The sequence below is a fragment of the Chenopodium quinoa genome, unplaced genomic scaffold, assembly GCF_001683475.1.
Source record: "Chenopodium quinoa cultivar QQ74 unplaced genomic scaffold, ASM168347v1, whole genome shotgun sequence".
Taxonomy (NCBI): domain Eukaryota; kingdom Viridiplantae; phylum Streptophyta; class Magnoliopsida; order Caryophyllales; family Amaranthaceae; genus Chenopodium; species Chenopodium quinoa.
In genome coordinates this window covers 1,311,348-1,333,418 of record NW_018743108.1, presented here as the reverse complement: position 1 = coordinate 1,333,418, position 22,071 = coordinate 1,311,348, and positions in this window count along the sequence as shown.

The window sequence follows — 22,071 nt, the reverse complement described above, 5'->3', positions numbered from 1 at the left end:
CGTGGAAAAGGATACTGTTCCTAGACCATTGACTGGTGCTGAGATTAGTGCTGGAGTGAAAGGGATACGAACGGTGTTTGGAAAATCAGAAAAAATTGTGGTCTCATCTGCTCTGTTTAAGAAAGAATCAATCTTTTGGAAGCTGCCGTACTGGAGAGAACATGACGTTAGGCATTGTCTTGATGTGATGCATATAGAGAAAATGTGTGTGATGCTCTTTTGGGGACGCTTATGAATATCCTAGGCAAAACAAAGGACGGAAAGGGTGCACGGTTAGATTTGAAAGAGATGGGGATTCGTCCAGAATTGTGGCCTCAAGAAAAGGTTAGAAAGGGGAAGGATCCGAGAATAGAAGATGAAAATGTTTCGAAAAAAGGGAAGGAGAAGAGCAAGGGAAAGGGAAAGGCCAAAGATGCGTCAAAGAAGAAAGTTAAGGGTAAAGGGAAGGATGAAAAGAATTATTTACCCCCGGCTTGCTATACATTGTCAAGGGTAGAGAAACGTATGTTTTGTGCATGTTTGTACGGCATTAAGGTTCCATCAGGGTACTCATCTAACATGAAAATATTTGTAACCTTAAATGGAGAATTGAAGCTGACAAGTATGAAATCCCATAATTGTCACATTATGATGCAAGTATTCCTACCGATTGCAATCCGTGGTATTCTACCGAAACACGTGAGGGAAGCGATTACAAGCCTTTGTTCGTTTTTCAATACAATTTGTAGCAAAGTTCTTGATCCTTGTACACTAGATGCTTTGGAAGCAGATGTGGTTGTGACTTTGTGCAAATTTGAGATGTATTTCCCACCCTCATTTTTTGACATAATGGTTCATCTGGTTCTTCATTTGGTGCGTGAGATTAAGTTGTGCGGTTCAGTGTTCATGAGGTGGTGCTACCCTTTTGAAAGACACATGGGTACATTACAAGATAAAGTACGGAACCGAGCTGACCCTGAAGGAAGTATAATGCAAGGGACAGTGGGTGAGGAGATAGGTAACTTTGTGGCAGACTACATAGCCCTTGCTCAACCTATTGGTCTTCCTACTTCTCGACATGAAGGTAGAATTGATGGTCATGACACAATTGGGTTGAAACGAATGTCACCAGACCGAGATCAGTTCTTACAAGCACACCTTTATGTGTTGCACCATGTTTCAGATGTGCACCCATATTTAGACGAGCACATGGCTAGTTTGCGTGCCGAATTTCCATCCAAAGGTGAAAGGGCACTTATGCAGTTGCATAATAAGAAATTTGTTGATTGGTTTCGTGATCGAGTAATGAGTGGATTGAATGATACTAATGTGACCGATACAGTACGGTGGCTTGCGTACGGTCCTAGGGATGATTTCCGTTCATTTGAGGGATATGACATCAATGGGTACACTTTTTGGACCGAGGCTCGTGATTTGAAATCTTCCTCCACCCAAAACAGTGTTGTATCTCTTGTGGCATCCTCAAGGGAGTTTGCAAGTTCTAAGGATAAATCACCTGTCGATGTAGAGTTGTCATACTATGGTCGAATTCAAGAAATATGGGAGCTTGATTATTGTGACTTCACGATTGCTCTTTTCAACTGTAAGTGGATTGATAATATCAGGCGTAACGTCAAACATGAGGACTTTACTCTTGTAGATCTTGGCCACTTGAATGATAGTGTGGAACCATTTATCCTTGCATCTCAAGCTAAGCAAGTGTTCTACGTAACTTACCCAATGGATTCAAAATGGTCTATAGTGCTAGCTGGCAAAAGAAGAATCCTAGGCATTAGAGATGTTGAGGATGAGGAAGAATATGATGCGTTTGATGATTCAGCACCTTTCACAGTTCCTAGACCTGTTGTAATAAATGACATAGACAACGAAGTAGGTTATATGCGATCAGACCACAACGAAGGAATTTCAGAATGAGGTAGTTTGATTTAAAGTTAGTAATGGTTTCATTGCAAATATAGTTTAGTTATTATGTATATAGGAGCATAAGTAGGCGAAAATGATATATTTGTAGTTTGAAATTGCCTAAGTGTACTCATTATCATGCATATACAAGATTATAGGACCATAAGTAGGTGAAATTGGCTTAAATAGCTTCTACTTAACCCAATTCTTTTGTTTTGTGTATGAACTAACATTTATTCATTCTAACAACCTATATTCCATATATTTAACATGTTTGTAGTTTGAAATTGCCTAAGTGTACTCATTATCATGCATATACAAGGTTATAGGACCATAATAAGTAGGTGAAAATGGCTTAAATAGCTTCTACATAACCATAATAACTATCATGCATAAACTTTACTGTACACTAATATTGTTTTATGATTTCTTTGACAGGTGCTTATATCTCATGACGGACGATCATGATCCTCCTGTGGTAGAGAACATTGACGATGATGAGTATGAGGACGAGTACCAGGATGACGACTCCGATGATAGTGATGTGCCTTATGATGTGAATAAGGAGGATGACTTGGGTGAGCTAGAGGATCAGGCTCAAGATGAGTTCGAGCGTAGGCTTGACGATTATGAAATTTCAGCTGAACGTGCAACGGCCATTGTGAATACAGCACGTGAGATTGTTGGTGAGAACCCGACTCCTGAAAGTCATGGCCAAGAACAAGATGAAAACAACACAGGTGGTGGAGGGGGGGAAAAGGCACCGGCTGAAAGAAAAACAAGGGGTCCGACGAGAAGCTTTAAGAAACCGGACGGTCCCAGGTCTTGGAGTATGACAACAAAGGCCAACCCGGGCCCAAATTTCGTCGACAATATGCTAATCAAGTTGGCTTATGTTCGCGGAAAATCCCCATTACACTTGTAATGCGGCAAGTACCTCCGGGTTTGATTCAAGCATTTTTGGATGATACAAGGGTAAGTGTGTTTTTGGCACATTTAGACAATTTAAGATACCTACCTTATGGTTGTTACTAAATAGAAACTAATAATCGGTTTTAATTTGTGCTTGCAGAGGCTGTTTTCTATTCCTAATGATCCCGAGAAGATAAGGGTGTTTGAATCTTTATTAGGGGAAAGATTCAGAGGCTTTAAGACCAAGTTGACTAATCGGTGGATCTACAAGAAGAAGAAGGTGCAAACAAAGAAGAAGAATGCCAAAGAGGATAACCGTCTCTCGTGGGAAATATGGCTGACCGTGTCAAAAGATGATTGGGAAGAGTTCGTTAGAATGAAGAGTCAAAAGAAAGCCATTGTAAGTTTGTGTAAATCTAATCTCAATTGAATAATAGCTTGACACTTTTTGTAGTAATGAGACTAACATTTTTTGTTTTGTAGGAACTTCGAGAGCAAAATCAAGCGAATGCAGAAAAGAAGGAATACGTCAATCGTATGGGTCCTAAGACTTTTGGTGAAAAGAGACTTGAGTGGGTCGGTTCGGGTTTATACCCTAAAGCTCTTCTAGTGGCATCGAAGGAACCCTCTAGTTCCACGATCACTACATTGGTGAGTCGTGCCGGTGATTTCTTTTGTTCTCTCCATTCGTTTGATAAGAAAACCGGAAAATGGGTCATCAAGGGTCCGGAAGCCAAAAAACTGGCGGATAAGCTTGTAAGTTACCTATGAATTGTTGAAATTAAGTCACTTTTGCATATAAATCCCTGTACAAACCATTAACTATTTTACTGACCTCATTTTTCCTTATGCTATAACTTGAGCACACTCAAGAGATGGTGGAGGGAAAATTTGAACCAAGTGTGGAGAATGACCCTTTCACCATGGATTTGGGAAGGCCATACCATCCAAGACGAGTAGTAGGTTCGGGAGGGTCATTGCTTGGATGGAATAAGGTAATGGGTCCCGAATACACAAAATCGGGCGGATCTCGAGCCAGTGTTTACTCACCGGGGGAGTTGGATGCCAAGGTGGCATCAATTATGGAACAAGTACGCAATGAGTTAGTTGGTGAATTGAATGCTTGGGCGAAGCTGATGAACTTACCGACTTTGCCGTTCCTCACGAGTACCCCGGTCGACTCATGTTTTGAACCAAAAGGACAAGGAGAAGGTGATAGACATGGAGGAGATGAGATACGTGGTGAAGATGTGCCACCTGAGGTAAATCAATTGGGTTATTAAAAGTTTTAAAATACTAGGTTAATTGAGATTTGAGATGCAATGATTGATGTACTTTTGCAGGTTCCTACTCCTACACATGCGGACTCGAGGGAGCTTGAAAATCAAACACCGCATGAATTTCCAGAGTTACAGGTTATTTTTAACCCTCTACCTTAATGAATTTCGTTATATTATCTATGCTGTTGTAAAAGTCCTATTTAACTATCTTCTTTATATATATATATATACTTGTGTAGGAAGACACCCGGTGTGCACTTCTAGCCCCGGGGCATGCAAATAGTACGGCGTTGAGTTTGGTGGCATATGGTAGTGCCAAACCGACGACGGGTGCTACGGCGGGGCCACATCATTACTCGGTTGGGATCGATTCAGTGGTTGTGGGGTTCGAAGACATCCCACTACCCGTACCGATAGAGGAGGTTAAGATAACAACGCTTTGGCAAGCTGTAGGTAGCTTTGTTGATTGGCCACGTGCATGGGTGAAGTTGATTAATAACGAGGTAAATTATTTAGTTCTCAATTTTTGTCAGTGTTAAACCGATAGACACTCTTAAAATAAAATCGCCAAATATATATATATATATATATATATATATATATATATATATATATATATATATATATATATATATATATATATATATATATATATATATATATATTTTACAATATGCAAGGTCCGCCAAGTTGATTTTGAGCTGAAATCACTTATACAATCCTTGCATCTCAAAACAACTCATAATCACATATTTATAAGTGTTTGTCATTTGAAATTACATAAAAATCGCCAAGTTCTAAGTTTTTGGGTCCAATTCATCATAATAAAGCCATTTTGAGCCGAAATGGCTACTCACTTGCATATTTTCTTCATTTCTCAACTAATAAACTTATACATCCTCAAACCATATCATAATTACATATGTATAAGTGATTGTGAGTTGAAATTGCATAAAAGAAGCAAAGTTCTAATTTTTTTGGCGCATTTCATCAAAATAAAGCCACTTCGAGCCGAAATGGGTACTTACTTGCCTATTTTCTTCATTTCTCAACTTATAAACTCCTTGCATCTCAAACAAAATCATAATCACATATTTATAAGTGTTTTTCATTTGAAATTACATAAAAATCGCCAAGTTCTAAGTTTTTGGGTCCAATTCATCAAAATCAAGGTCATTTGAGCTGAAATGGCTACTCACTTGCCTATTTTTTCATTTCTCAACTAATAAACTTATACATTCTCAAACCATATCATAATTACATATGTATAAGTGATTGTGAGTTGAAATTGCATAAAAGAAGCAAAATTCTAATTTTTTTGCCACATTTCATCAAAATAAAGCCACTTACTTGCTTATTTTCTTCATTTCTCAACTAATAAACTCCTTGCATCTCAAAAAATCTCATAATCACATATTTATAAGTGTTTTTCATTTGAAATTACATAAAAATCGCCAAGTTCTAAGTTTTTGGGTCCAATTCATCAAAATAAAGCCACTTCGAGCCGAAATGGCTACTTACTTGCCTATTTTCTTTATTTCTCAACTTACAAACTCCTTGCATCTCAAAACAACTCATAATCACATATTTATAAGTGTTTGTCATTTGAAATTACATAAAAATCGCCAAGTTCTCAGTTTTTGGGTCCAATTCATCATAATAAAGCCATTTTGAGCCGGAATGGCTACTCACTTGCCTATTTTCTTCATTTCTCAACTTATAAACTCCTTGCATCTCAAAATAACTCATAATCACATATTTATAAGTGTTTGTCATTTGAAATTACATAAAATTCGCCAAGTTCTAAGTTTTTGGGTCCAATTCATCAATATCAAGGTCATTTAAGCCGAAATGGCTACTCACTTGCCTATTTTCTTCATTTCTCAACTAATAAACTTATACATTCTCAAACCATATCATACTTACATATGTATAAGTGATTGTGAGTTGAAACTTATTATTTCTCAAACTATTTCAGATTTCAAATGGAAGCAAAACTTCAAAGAGAAAGAGGGTGGAGAAGCCTAAAAGAATTTACCAACCTAAGAAGAAGCTAAGTGAACAACGGTCCAAGAGTGAACAAGCGTCGAAGTTGCACTCTTAGAAAGGTTCACCCAAGCCACCTACTCCACTTGTTGAAGACATTGTTCTTTAATCGCTCTCTACTGACATGACCTTTCTTCACAACTGTGCTTGTCATTTGGTCGATCCCATGGAAGTTGCACTTCCTAAGGAAATGTTCCACTATGATGAGGATGCAATTGCATGGATAAGTAAAGAAGATGTGAAGGAATTTCTACGTGGTGCAAAGCTTAACATTTCCATCATTCAAACATTCATGAGGTACTTCAATGCCCACATAATCTATACTTTTTTCAAGTTATTCAAATTGATGGTGATTATCCTACATCTGATAAATTATTCAATGTTCATGCACGCAGAGCACTACAGGAGCACTTAAGTGACACTGATTCTCCTTGTAAAGTTGGGTGGTTATGCCCCGAGCAGTTATCCACTACTAGAATCATAGAAAACCCCCATGAAGTGTTGTACTATGTTGAACAGAGTATAAGGGAATCAGCACGTGCGGGAGATAAGTTCATATTCGCCCCATGTTATAGAGAGTAAGTCTAACCATGTCAAATTCAATCGATTTGTCCTCATTATATGTTGACTCCTAAATATTAATTACCTTGTCTATTGTGAATTTATATAGGGAGTATTGGAGCCTCATGGTGATTTGTAATTCCACTAACACAATTTATCACCTTGATTCAGCTCGATCATTGGAGAAGTGGCTCGTGAAGTCTATATTGCAAAAGTAAATATATATAGCAACCTAGTGATGATTATTGCTAATAATAACTAATTTAGTAATCATACGACTAATCATATTTGAATGTACTTTTTTTTTACTACAGTGTTATGAAGAAGCTACATTGTCGTGCTCCAAAGGGTCCAACATGGAAGACACCGTTGGTAATTTACATGATATTGTGATTATCTTGAAAATATATGTTAGTAAATATTTGCTCATTTCCTTTGCATGTTTCATTGATGTGATTTGTTTTTCATATGCTAGTGCGCACAACAAGAGAATGGACTTGATTGTGCTTTGTATGTGATGAGATTAATGCTTGACATTGTGACTCATTGTACGGACACTCAACAGCTTGATGAGGTAAGTCCTAAAACTTATTGAAATGCTATATTGATGTGATTTCTAGCCTTAGACACCTAATATGATCAAACAATGACATGTTATGAGAGACAAAAAGGCTATTTCACAAGAAAGGTAGAAAATGGGCTGAATAGAAGTCATATGGGCCATATTAGGGCCATTTTGTGTTAATATGCTCTTTTGATGTGATTTCTTTCCTTATACACCTATAACTAGATAATATTGACATGTTATGAGATAAATAACGTTCATTTAATAAGAAATGTAGTAAATGGGCAAAGTAAAGTCATATAGGCCATATTTGGGCCATTTTGAGTAAAAAGCGTCATAAACCTTAATAAAATGCTCTCCTATACAATTTTAGGGCTTACACACATACAACTACACAATATTGACATGTTATGAGAAATAAATAGTTCATTTGATAAGTAATGTAGGAAACGGGCTATATAGAAGTCATATAGGTAATATTTGATAAAATACATATTGTTTTGCCTAATTAATTATTTTTAAAATAATGTTTTTGTATTTCAAGTTTTGCAAGGTCCAAAAGGATGGTTTGTTGACAATTAAGGAGCTTAATGAAGTTCGTGACATGTTGGCGTTTTTTATCACCTTCAACATGTAAATGGCATTGTAATTGTAAATTATTTATGTTAACTTTTGAACTATATAACTTATTATTCATTATATGTACTTACTATTATTTGTATATGTAAGCAACTTTTTTTTTTATTGCGTTTGGGAATATTTATATCTATATATATAATTGAATTCTTGTTTTTAATATTATTTTTATTGTATCTTATTGTAATAATTAATAATATTATTATTAGTTATTATAATAATAATATTAATAATTATTATATTTAATATAATTGCTGGAATTACAGGTTATTATTATTGCTGGAAACAAGTTTTTTTTTAAATATTATTGCACAAAAATTGGAAAAAAAAACAAAAAAAAAAAAAAAAAAAAAAAAATTGGTGAATAGGCACCGGTTAGGCAGCAACCGGTGCCTAAAGTATCTACCACCAAAAAAAAAATTGGTGGGAGAGCAGTATTAGGCACCGGTTAACCGGTGCCTAAGTTGGCATATAGCACCGGTTAACTGGTGCCGATTATACCCTATGGCACCGGTTTTGAACCGGTGCCAAAAGCTTGGTTTTTGGCACCCCTCACATAGGCAGTGGTTCAAACCGGTGCCTTAGACCGGGTTTGAACCGCTGCCAAATGACTTTTTTCACCTAGTGATAATAATATAAGGATTCAAAAGCAAGGTTGCACACCTTGGGGGCTTATCTAGGCTCTTGAGCCCTTATCCTCTTCTTCTTCAAACCTTTATCCTAACCACGTTACAACCCTCAAAAGTCCTCTTTGAGGTATACGCACACTTGTACGAGGTTCGGCTAGAGCTACGTTCGGCTTGATTCCTAACGGATACGTAGACAACCTCACATCGAGGTGCGGCCGTAATAAAAATGCATTCATATTTATTTTCATCATGATCACATCAAGGGATCCCCTATGCTCATCCCTATCTACTTAGAGCTAGACTTGGGGGCTTGATCCCTACATTGTTAGCTTACCTAGCCTAAGAGTCAACATTATTTGACTCTTCTCAAAATAATATTTTTTCCAAGCACTTAGCCTTTGCAGCTTAACCTTAGTGTCACTTTCACACACTACACAGATACATGACCAAAAAGTCTTCCCCTTAGGAACCCTTTGTCATGAAATCTTAACACAACATTGAAGCATGCCTTGTCATATCGAAATAACTCATCACTTGTAATTATTCTCACATCACGAAGTATGAAGTGCTTAGCCTTCGTGCCTAAGCTACCTACATACTTTCATTATTGAGTTAACAAGGATAGCCTACAATGAATTAACCCTTGCACCTTGAGAGACAGCATCAAACGCATATACTTGGCTAAGCTCATTCAACATGCACTCTCAAAAATTTGCTTTAATTTGTTTTTCAAGTCATGTACACATTGACTCGTGGGTCAGCACGTTGCACACAAGAGTCACACGTAGTGAGTCATGATTTAGGCAGGTTACACCTTAAGTCATGTGTGTCAAACACTTTGAGTCAAGTCATGACAAGTCATATGTGTTAAATACACATTAATTCTTAACTAAGCCTTAGGTCAACCCTAAGATAATTAAAAAGATGAGCAAAGTCCTATAGGTCAAAATATAAATGCAGGTACATTCAAAGAGCAAACGAGTAAGAGTATTCCCGGATTTTTTCATAAATTCGCGAATTTAAATGCATGAGATTCTTCTAAGGATAATAGGAGGTTAAGCGAAACTTACAAATTAGAGATGAAGAGCTTTAATTTAAGCAGATTTGGTTGAAAGGAAACAACCAAGTTAAAGGTTCGGAGTGAAACCGGGCAATGAACAGCAGCGACATAAGGAGACGGGTTTATTCAAAAATACCGAACGCAGCGCCAGATGAAGAAATTGTCGCCTGGCGACAAGCCTGTCGCTTGGCGACAAGCAGAATGTGCGGTGACAACGTTTTCCAGCAAGCGTTGGTGCGGCGACAAAGTGTTTGGCCCCGTAATATGGTTATGTGGACCTTATGCAACAGTTTGGGTTCCTTGGTACGCTAGTTATCCCTTTAAAGCAATTTCATTTTATTTAGTAATCGACTTGATTACAATAATAGAAAGTGATGGACCTTATAATTGATCGTCTCAATTCGCTTACAAAGCCTAAGCATTAGCTCATCGGAGGCACCGACATAACGGTTCATAAACAGCAGAGGCACCGACATAATGGTTCACAAGCAAGCAAAAGCGCCGACGTATAGGCACAACGGAAGCAAATTTCAAGCAAACTTTAAAGGTCAACAAGCATTGGTCTTCGGTAGTTTTCTTTGGAATATTATCGCAACAAATGGAATTCACTTCAAGTGAAGATATCTTCGACAACATTCCCTAGCTTGCGGCGGGTTGTCACAAAAAACCGAGCATGGCATCAGGCAAAGCAATCTTCGATCTCGTACCCTGACTTGCGAAGACGGGTACAAAGCGGTAGAAGATTGTTTCAAGCGAAGCAACCTTCGATAGTATTCTCTGGCTTGTAGAAGACTATCATAGTAGAAATTGGAGGCGGTTACAAGTGTAGCAGTCTTCAAGAGGTATTCTTTAGCTTGAAGAAGATCGTTAAAGCAGCAGGATGGCGTTCCCTAGCTTGTAGAAGGTTGTCACCACAGCAAAAGCAGCAACAAAATCAATTACTCTCAAAGACGTGTGCTCGACAGTGCTGGATACACGTTTTTTAATGACAAGGGAATAAACGCATCTTCAATTGCTTATCCTTAGATCAAATACAATTTATACAACCTAAACAAACCTAATACGAGTATAAGGTAAGCATATGGCTCGAACCACAGAGAACGAATAAACACCACAAAATGTTATCGACAATTAAGCTAGTCCAGAAGAAGAGATAAAAAAATTAAAGTCTAAAGATGCTAAAACAAGAAATAAAAAATAAAGGGAAATGATTTATGTATAGCATTCACTTGAACATAAACAAAGGCATAAAAATTGAATTAATTATGAACTAAACATGCTCGAATATCGAAGTAAAATATCCAATCTAACCGCCTTTTGGGTCAATTGGCTTCTCCTAACATATCCTCTATGTTTCCACACTAGAACCATATATTGGGAGGTGAAAGCAAAGAACAATCGATAATAATGAACCTTAACTAAGTCAACTTCCGTTCCTTGTTAGCAAGGATTCACCTTTAATCAACTAACAATGTGCACTTGCAAGAAGGTTAAAGAATATCAAGCATATAAAGACTTTAATCACAAATAAATTAATTATAAACCCTAGAACATGCTCAAGATCCAAATATACCACAACCACCCCCTTAATGGGGGAATTACTCACTAATCATGCTAATACCAACAACAACAAAAATCCTAACCTAAACCTAGAATAAACATGATTAATAAGCAATACCAACAAAAAAAAATAATAATCAAAAGAAAGCAATAAAAAATAAAGGAGAGAGAGTTAGAGATTCTTGTTGATTGAACATGAAAATCTATAGAAAGGATGATCAATTTCTTCTTCAAAATCCAAACTCAACAATGGTAAAACCCTTACTTTCTCTCCCTAAACTATCCTAATCCTAACCTAAACCTAGAGAGAAAAGCTCTCCTAAAAACTAATTAGAGAGTATAATAATAGGTAATTGTTTCTCCTCTTTTCTTAATTATCCCAAAAATGAGTATTTTTACTAAGCTAAGAAAATACTAAGTAAATAAAAGAAAAAAAAATAAAGTAAAAAGGAAAAATAAAGTAAGAAACTAATTATTATAAAAAAAGAAAGAAATAAGAAAAGGGAAAAAAAAAGAGAAAGAAATATAAATAAAAATAAAAGAAAGAGTAAAATAAACCAAATTCAAGTCCCCAACAAAACCAATTAGACCCTAACTCTACTTCTTTAATTTTTCGGCTGCTTTGAACTCCATTGAAGCGCCTCACCATCACCACCGTTCATCAGCCATCATCATCAAATCGTCACTGCTCATCCTCCTTGTTTATCATCAAGCATCAAATAAAAATCGCTCGATCATCATTAATTATCACCCGCGAAGCTCGTGAAATGGTTCGTTCGAACCATGAGTTGGTGTGGCCAAACTACGGGTTTAGTTCAGTCGAACCATGGGTGTGTTCGACCACACCTCTTCAAATTACGAAACCTCAAAAGTTTCTTACTCGCACTTCGACCGAACTCTTATTGGTTTGCTCGAACTTGATTAATTTGCGATTTACTCTAATTTTGAGCGCTTGATTGATGGGTTGAGCAATTGCAGTGGATGCGGAGATTGGGTGGCTGAAATTGAATGGTTGCGGTGGTCACAGTCGTGGTTGGTGAGGTTGCTGTTGTCCGAATTGGAACAGGGGAGGCATGGCTGGTTGTTTTTATTGTTGTTGCGGTGGTGGAAATGAGGGAGCAGGGAGCTTTTGGGAGGTGAGGGTGGAAATGGTGGGTGATGGTGGTAACAGCGGCTGGTTGGGTTGGTAATTGGTGGTTGCGTGAGGGAGCAGGAGAAAGGCTGGTGGCTTTTACAGGGCTGATTGATGTGGGTTTTGGTGGACGGTGGTGCAAGGGAAGGAAGCAGTGCTGGTGTAGGGCTGCTGTTGTTGCTGTTTGTGGGTGCTGGTGACGATGTGCGTGGTTGTTGTTATTGCGGTTTGTGGGTGGTGGTGGTGATGTGCGTGGTTGTTGCTGGCTGGAGAATGACGACTGGAGGTTGTTGTTGGTTGAGTCGATTGGTGGCTATGGTGGTGTGCGGAGCAGGGGGAATGATAGGTGAAGCTGATGTGTGCGTGAGGGAGCAGGGGAATTGGTGTGGTGATGGTGGTTAAGAAGGTGGGGTGATGGATAAGAGGTGGGCAGCAGCCAGCAAAGTAAAGCACACTTGAACTCGTCCCCGAGCTCCGAACTCACTTGACATGAAACCCGAACACCTTCACACAAAACCGAGAATAGAATTGGGACAAAGAATAAAATAAAATAAATAAAATAAATAAAATAGAAAATAAATAAAATAGAAATTAACCTGATAAAAATTAAATAAAACTATATAAGTAAATAAAATAAAATAAAATAACAAAATAAACTTAAAACAAACAAAACTATGAAAGTAACAAAGAAAAGGAACGAAAATAAAATAAATTGAAAGCAAATTAAATACGAAAATAAACTAGAAACCAATTAAATAAAGAAATTAAATTAAAACATACTAAAACTAAGAAATAAGCTAGAAACTTTATTAAAAAGAAAATAAGAGAATAAAAGGGAAAACAAACGCGAAAATAACTCTAATACTACTCTCTAAATGTCACTCATCAAATTCCCCCAAGCTAAACCTTTGCTCGTCCTCGAGCAATGCTAAGGCAAAAGAGAACAAGATGGAATCATTGAAACCAAAAGAAACAAAATAGAAACAAAGAGGAAGAATGTATACTAACTCACGTCCGTAGGAATCACGGATGCATTTAACATATGCATCAAGCCCTTTAAACCCCCATGTCGCCAAAGAGGACGAGTAAGCTCTCGTGAGGGTTTCCTAAGAGGTTTAACCCACAACTCTTGGCAACACATAACATTCAAGGCAAAGGTGATATCAAGAAAACTCGAGTTTTGACATTTCAAACCAAACACAAACAACGGGCTAAGTGCACAAGAATACAAACCTTTCTAGACATTAAAGGTATCCAAGCAAAAGAATAGCTAAGGTTGGTACACACATAAAGCATGCAAAGGGTAGAGAAATTAGAGGGACTTACACTCCACCTTATCTCCAACCAAACTTCCACGTCCTCTCTAGTTTTGCATCCATTTTTAAGGTGATATCTCGAGATTCCTCGAAGGAACCGGAAGAAATAAACAATGAAAAACATGTATGCTACCCGAAATCTTGGCATCGATAGCTCGCTCAACAGGCTTGGCCTGATTACCCTCCACCGGTAGTAACTAAACCTCACTAAGGTCAAAAGGTCTTAAAAGGGTTGAAACGTTTAGGCTAGGGTAAAGGGTATGGAAATAAATTTGGAAATTGGTGGTAAACTTAGAAGTTAAGCAAGGTTAATCATTCCAAAATTCAAACTCAATAAACTACCAACATTCAAATAAAAAATTCTAGCAACTCCTCCCCCAAGTTTATTCTTTTTCAACCAAACAACAAATATTTTTGTATTTTGTCAATATGTTTTTTTTTCTTTTTTTTCATTTCTTTTATTCTTTGCTCTCGCCTCTTTTAACTTTGAGCAGATTTTTCTTTCATTTTCTTTATTTTATTCTCATTTGCTTAAACCATTCAACAAAACAAAGATAATCACAAGTACTAAAATTTGAGTTTTTCACTTCTTTTTCATTCTTTTTCTCACTTTCATTAACCAAAAATACAAATCAAGTCTCAAGAATGCTTCACAAAAACTAATAAGGGTGAAAATAAAGCAAAGATCTATCGGTTTGTAATGTGGTTATGCCAAAGAAGGGTAAAAAAGGCTCAAATTGGGTTACTAAATGAGCAAATGAAAAAGAAAAATAAAAGAATCACTACTACAAAAAACCCCTAACAAGTCGGACTTTTAGAGTCACCTGTACATAAGGTGCGACTTATAAACATATCGAGTCGCCTCATATTTATTAGGCGACTTGTTAAGTAGGGGTTAAAATCAACAAAGCACCTAACAAGTCGCCTAATATATATGAGGTGACTTGATAAGTTAACAAGTCGCCTCATATATGCATGCGACTCTATAATCCGACTTATTTGGTGGTTCAAATTAGATTTTCAAAGTACCCTGTACATAAGATGCGACTCGAAACCCTGTCGAGTCGCTTTATAAATATTAGTCGACTCAATAGGTGAGTTTTCTTATTTACGACTCTCACCTAATGAGTCGCCTGATATTTATAAGGCGACTCGATAGGTTAAAAAGTCGCACCTTATATACAGGTGACTTTAAAAATCTAATTTAAGCCACCTAATAAGTCGGGTTACAGAGTCACATGCATATATGGTACGACTTGTAAACCTATCAAGTCACCTCATGTATATTAGGTGACTCATTAGGTGTTGTGTTGATTTTAACCCCAACATAACAAGTTGCCTAATAAGTATGAGGCGACTCGATATGTTTACAAGTCGCACCTTATATATAGAACCCTCTAAAAGTCCGACTTGTTAGGTGCTTTATTATATGACTACTACCTAATAAGTCGCCTAATACGTAAGACACGACTCGATAAATTAATTCTAAAAATGTATATAAAATAATTACATATCATATATATATGAAAAGTAACTTTGGAATATTGGCAAGAACTTCAACCTTCCATGCAAAGAACCAGAGATCAAGCATGCTGAGTGTCATAAACACTGACATTATATGAGCTAATAAAAATAGTTGGAAAAAATGTTGATTTTTTACGTGTCGCCTCTTTCAAAACAAGCGACACAATAGATTAACCTATGGAGTCGCCTCTTTCAACACAAGCGACACAATAACTTAGCAAATAGAGTCGCCTAACAACTAATAGGGGACTTATATAAAAGCTATCAAGTCGCCTCAGAGGCGACTCCTAAAGTTTGAAGCTATTGTGTCGGTGGCTGTGGAGTCACCTTTAAAGCGACTTGTTAGGTCATTTACAGGCGACTCGATAGGGGTTTTTTGTAGTAGTAAATAAAAATAATAAAACAAAACAAAATCTTAATTGCCTTCGTCTTCCCCTAGGTTGGTTAGGTCTCGATTTCAGGTCGAATCAAACCAAATTCTCGATATAAGCTAGCAATGCCAAGGATGCAAACACCACACATGAAAGAAATGTAGAAGGCTAGAACAATATAGACACATCCTCACAAGAATGACGGAAGTGGAATAGCAAAAATCACCTTTAAAGCTTCAACTAGCTAGAGAGCGACAACCATCTTACCACAAACCAAGTGAACTAAGGTCTCATAGCCCTTAAGTTGTACTACATTGGCAACGCTATATGTGTGAACCAACCCCAACATCCATGTGCACGAAAACCTCTAAAGGAAAGATTGTATTCTAGGTGCTAAACCCCAAATATGTCCAATATTAAAACTAAACATTTTGAAACCTTGACTTGAATGCCATGGAAAGACACTATACACACGAATATTCACAAAACCAACAATACTCAAGAATAAATATACAATTGTGCAAGATGAAAGCATGATCAATCAAAGCTAAAAATACTAAAAGTCAACTCAATAAGGCGCTCACGGACATAGACAACCAAACTCAATAATACACTTTGGCAAGTATAGGAGAAATAAATCAAGCAATCATGAGACTATGGATTAAGAAACCACCAAGAGATATAGATAACCCCCCAAGATAGGGAATAGCTACTTCTTCAAGCTATAATGGAGCATTGTCCTAAATGCTCAAAATAAAGGCAAAAAGGGGTGGGAGGGAGGGGAATAAAGAAAACACATCCACACAACAAATCATAATTCATTCAATCCACATGCATTAAAGAAAGCAAATTTAAGATTAGGGAAGAACGAAAGAGTAAACCAAATGAGAGGTGGGTGTTGAAACCCGCAATTGAGTACATTGTCAACATTTTCATGTAATTCCTCGTCTTTGTTGCTTTTCCAAATGTAAGCAACCATTGGTGAGCTTCTTCTCAAGGATCTCAATCCAAAATTTTTGCACATGATTATATTGAGCGCAGGGAAATTAGGTCGTTGACTAACCTCCTCACGGCCAAACAAAATTTATTATAATCCTAAACTAACCCCTAAACAAGTCTAGTGGTAAGTTCGGAGTCGAACCACAAGGAACGGTAATGTTGGATTGTTCTCGATCTAATGCTTAAGCTACGCCGAAGTCGGTTTATGGATAGTGGACACTACAACTACACTAACACACATATAAAGATCAAGATATTACAAAGTCTACTAGGGGCAAAGATCCACTTTGAACAATTAACAAGTTAATGGGAATCGATTTGATAATCAATCATGCAAAGAAAGAATTAAAATGGGAATTAATTACCATCAAGAGCAATCTCTCAAATTCCTAGCCTAGATCCCTCATTGACTAGGTGCATAGAAGAAATTTACCCAAAATGCAATCAAATATATAAATTCTAATTCACAATCCCTTGTCAAACTAGAACTAACATGCAATTAAGTTTGCTATCTTGGGAGATCAATCCAATCTAAAACAAACAACATGCCATCATCAATTCAATCAATTTAATCACACAATTATCATCAAATTTATCTCAAATAACTCAATTAACCATAACAAAGCTTCACTCAACACCTAGTAGAAGGAAATCTAATCAAACATGATTAACAAAGCAATTAATAAAGCATAAAGAGAGAAGAGAGTAAGAAATGCTCATTGATATAAAATGGAGATCTTCAAATCATCAAATTCCTCCTTTGATTATCCAAAATCCATGAAAACCATTGTTTCTCTCACTTTCTCTCTCCAAAATTTGAGAGTTTCTCTCTCTAAAAACCTAAAACTAACCTAAAACTACTGAAAATATGAAATCCCCCCTCTAAAAATGAGCAAAAAATCTATTTATACCCCTTACTAAATTGCCTAGGAAGCTCCGCAAAAGTCGAGCAGCGTGCAGAGGAGCGGGCGCTCCAATTTCGTGCACGGGCGCTCCTAGTTGCAGCAAAATATGGCAGAATCGTTCCATAAAGTTTGGAGCGGGCGCTCCTCATAAGATGCGCGCCCGCTCCTATCGGACTGGGCAAACCGATCAGCTTCAAATGAGCATATCTCCCACGTTTTACAACGGAATTGGGCATATGACCTGTCTTTGGAAAGCTCTCAAGATACGCTTTCATCTCCAATTGGAATTGCCCCAAAATGTTTTGTAGATCAAAAGATATAGGCGTTTGAAGTTCGATCATTGCAAATCAAGTGCACATTTCTTCATTACTTGTTCTTTTATGTTTTATATTTCTTCAATCTTGAGCAATGAACTTATCCAAGTGTTCCTAAACATAATAATAAACCAATAAAGTTTATTCTAATTCCATAAGCAACCAAAATATGCAAGAAAAGCCAAAATTGAGCAATAACGACATTTCACACGCAATCATGACAAATGTAATAAAACGTTATTAAAACCAAGTAAAAAGATATAAAAACTATGAAAAAATAACTAGAAAACTCTTAAAAATAGCGACATAAATGACACTTATCAAATTCCCCCAAGCTTAACTTTTGCTCGCCCTCGAGCAAAACAAAAGAAACACAAGGGAATGTGATGCATTTTATACAAAGAAAACTAGAAGGGAAAGAATATACACTAACTCACTTTCGTAGGAATCACGAATACATTTAGCGTATGCATCAAGCACTTTAAACCCCTTAGATTGCTCTAGAGGACGAGTAAGCTCTCGTAAGGGTGTCCTAAGAGTTTAACCCATAACTCTTGACAAAAATCAAGGCAAGGCAATAAATAAATAAAATAAAATAAATCGAAGTAAGAGAAAAGTTACAAGCTTTCTAGAGTGGACTTTTATGATGGAACAAACACTAATGAATGTCAATCTTTCTAAAATAATAAAGGTATGCACGTTCTAAGATGTCCAAGGTTGATTGAAACATAACAAATGCTAAGCGTAGAGAACTAAAGGAAACACATTCCACCTTTTGTTTCAACCAATCAAACCACGTTCTCTCTACTAGTTTCAAATCCACTTTCAAGTTAGCTTCTCATGATTCCACGAAGGAACCGGAAAATAAATAAGAAATTAAAAACATTTAGAAGGTTACCCGACATTTTGGCTATGCAAACTCGCTCTATAGGCTTGATTCCTATTTTCCGCCATCATTGAATGACTTAACCCTCTAGGATCAAAAGGACTTTCAAGGTATTAACATATAAGCTAGGAGAGTAAAGGTGTGGAGAACTCTTGAAATTGGTGGTAAACCTATGTGAAGCACGGGTGGAACTTCTTCCACAATATCCAAACGATTCCAAAACAAAAGTGCCAAGTATGCTTATTAAATAACTTTCCCCCAATCTTATTTAACACAAAATAACAAAAACAGGGAGAACAACAATAACAAAACCCTTTTTGTGCTTTACATTCTTCTTTACTTTTTTTTCAATATTTCCTTTTTCCAAGCTTTTGTTTTTATTATTTTTTTTTAAATGTCCTTGCCTCTTTTAACTTTGGACGGCTTTTTCTCAAAATGCATTTGGTTTTATGCACAAAATTATATACAACACATACTTGCTTTGCAAATGAACTCATAATTCTAAACTTGCACCATAAACAATAAAACAAGGTCGAAAACAAAATTGCTTCACAAAACTAAAGGTAGAAATTAAAGTGAAACCAACGCTTGAAGGCTTGTATGTGGCTAGAGAAAAGAATGTATATGGGTCAAAGGGACTAGCAAGAGGGGCAAATGCAAACCAAATCCAAAAATTGAAAATTAATCCTATAAAAAGATAAATGTCTTTGTCATCCCCTAAAGTGGCTCGGTTGTGATCTTGGGAGCTAAAAGTCAAGTTCTAGATATGAGAATGCAATAGCCAAGGATCCAAAAATGCCGCTCAACAAAATATGATGAAGGCTTGAACAATTATACCTCACTAGGGATAGCAATAACTAACTCTTAATTTCATATCCACTATAGAGAGCAACTCCATCTTACCACAAGCAAGTGAACTAGAGCTTCATGGTCCCAAAGTTCTTAGCCAACTACCTTAGCATACCATATCCTAGAGTCAACCTAACACATTCTCAAACTGTGCACACCTCTAAAATTTAGGAAGAAAGACATTGAAGAATAAAAGTCCATAAGTATTATGTCCAAAGCAAGAACAAAAGAAAACACATTGCAAATTTGCCTTGATAGAAACAAAAATCTTTTTGTGATTTTCAAGATAAAGAACATGAAAATACATATACAAATGTGCATGGCATATATGAATCAACATCCCACCAAACATGATGGAATACCCTCCCCGAAGCTTGAATGAAACACTACACTCAATCATAAATCAAATAATCCATGGAAGGGGAAAACAAGGAGATCAATCCAACAACCCAACATATGTCCTGTTTCAAAGCCACTTTAGGTATCAACCAATGGAGAAAGAGCAAGGAAAGATATTACCGGATTTTAGGTGGGTGTATATACCCGCAAATGACCCAAAAAAACTTTTCAAAGCCACTTTTCTCAAGAATTGAATCTTGTTTTCCATATGCTAGCAATTGTGGTGCCAAACTTCCTTGATCCTTGATCCAAACCAATGCATCAAAGTATACCAAGTTATGTACCTAGAAAAAGGCACACAAACATTTCCATGAGAGAAAATCTATTCTAAAAAGAAAAAAAAATGAAAGCAATAAAACACGGGTTACTTTCCGAGAAAGGCTTGCTTAAGGTCCAAGCTTGACCGCTCTAGTAAATAATATTGCAACGATCGCAAGAGCTTGTCCAATGCACTACTACACATCTCATAAGATAACAAGTAGGCAAATGATATAAGAAGGGCATGCACCAAGATTAGGGCACGCAAAAGAAAGTGAAGAGGGAGTTGCCAAGAAGAAGAATAATCAAAAGAAAATTCAAGAAAATAAGAAGAAGAATAGAAAGGCAAACTCTCTTCACAAAAATCTTTTTGGGTGGCAAATTCACCCTTTTCCTCAATAGAAGACGAATGAGGGACATGAAAATCATCATAGGCAAGGGGTTCCCCAATAGGCTCATTAACAAAGGAAGGAAGGGATATAGGAGTGTAGGGGATATGGTTGAAATTCCTAGAAAAAGGGACATGAGAGAAGGGGATAGGAGCAATGGTTTCACAAATGGTATCTTCTTCACCACCATCCCTCAAATCACCAATTTGAGCATGAAAATCAATCATAGAATCCTCAAAAGAAGAACACTCATGATCATGATCTTCCTCAAACATCCATCTTCCAGGAGGAACTACATAATCCCCTTCACTACAATCATGAACAACTCCCTCAACTTCCTTAAAGCCTAAAATCTCTAAGCCATGCATGAATGGATGCAAATTCATTTCAAAATTATCTCTCTCCCATGAAGCATTCTTAATGAACTCACTCAAAAGGCTATGGGTTTTCATTTGACACTCAATAAACACATTAGACATAACCTCAAATGAATCCAAATACTCATGGATAAAAGGATCACAATCATGCACTTGAGACTCATCAAGATGGGAAAGAGGGTTAGGATTTTCAAAATCAACACTCTCTTCATTCTCAACTCCTTCACCATCACTTATATGCTCACCAATGGGATCCTCACACTCTCTTGGTTGCTCAAAATCATCATCATCATCCTCAACACACACATTAAATTGGGATTTTTCACAAACAAGCATCAAGGGTGACAATTGGCTTTCTAACTCTTCTTTTCTTCTCCTTCCCTCCTCAAGACGCTCCTCATTCTTTTTCATTATCTCTAATTGACCTCTCATAGAATTAAGAATCATTTCCTTACTAGGCCTAAGCTCATTATCAAGCTCAATGCACCTAATTTGAGATTCAAAAGTAGCAATAAGGGATTCAAAAGGTGTAGAAGATTGAGGCTCAACAAGAGAAGAAGAAGTACAACCAAGATTGGAAAAATTAACATTAAGATCATGAGCATATACATCACAATGGGGAGTGGGGGCACAATCAAACAAATGAGATTCATCATTCAGGGAACGAAGCACATCACAAGAAGGCATGGTAAATAATGAAGAATATTGAAACACACCATTAGCATCAACTTGAGCATGTACCTCATCATCATGAACAAAAGAGGAAATAAAGTTGAAATCATGTGTTCTAGGTTCACTTAAGGGATCATGTAACAAACCATGGGAATTCATGCTAATATTGGAAGTATCAACACATTGCATATCAATAATAGAATCATAATTACCCTTATTATTGACATTCCAAGAAAACCAAACATAAAAATCCCAAGCATCATCAATTGATAATGCTCTAAATTCACCATTATGCATGCATTCAATTTCATCCCTAGTTTGTTCATTCAAACCAAAATAACAAATCTCACAAGCCTCCCAAAGACTACAACAATTAAAGCCCAAATATCCCTCAAGTCTATTGAAATATTCACAAAAAGGCTCATTGTCATATTGAGGAAACGAGTTACTTGCCATTTTTTTTTACAAAAACAAGCAAAAAAAAAAAAAAAAAAAAAAAAAAAAAAAAAAAGAAAAGTATACACAAAGA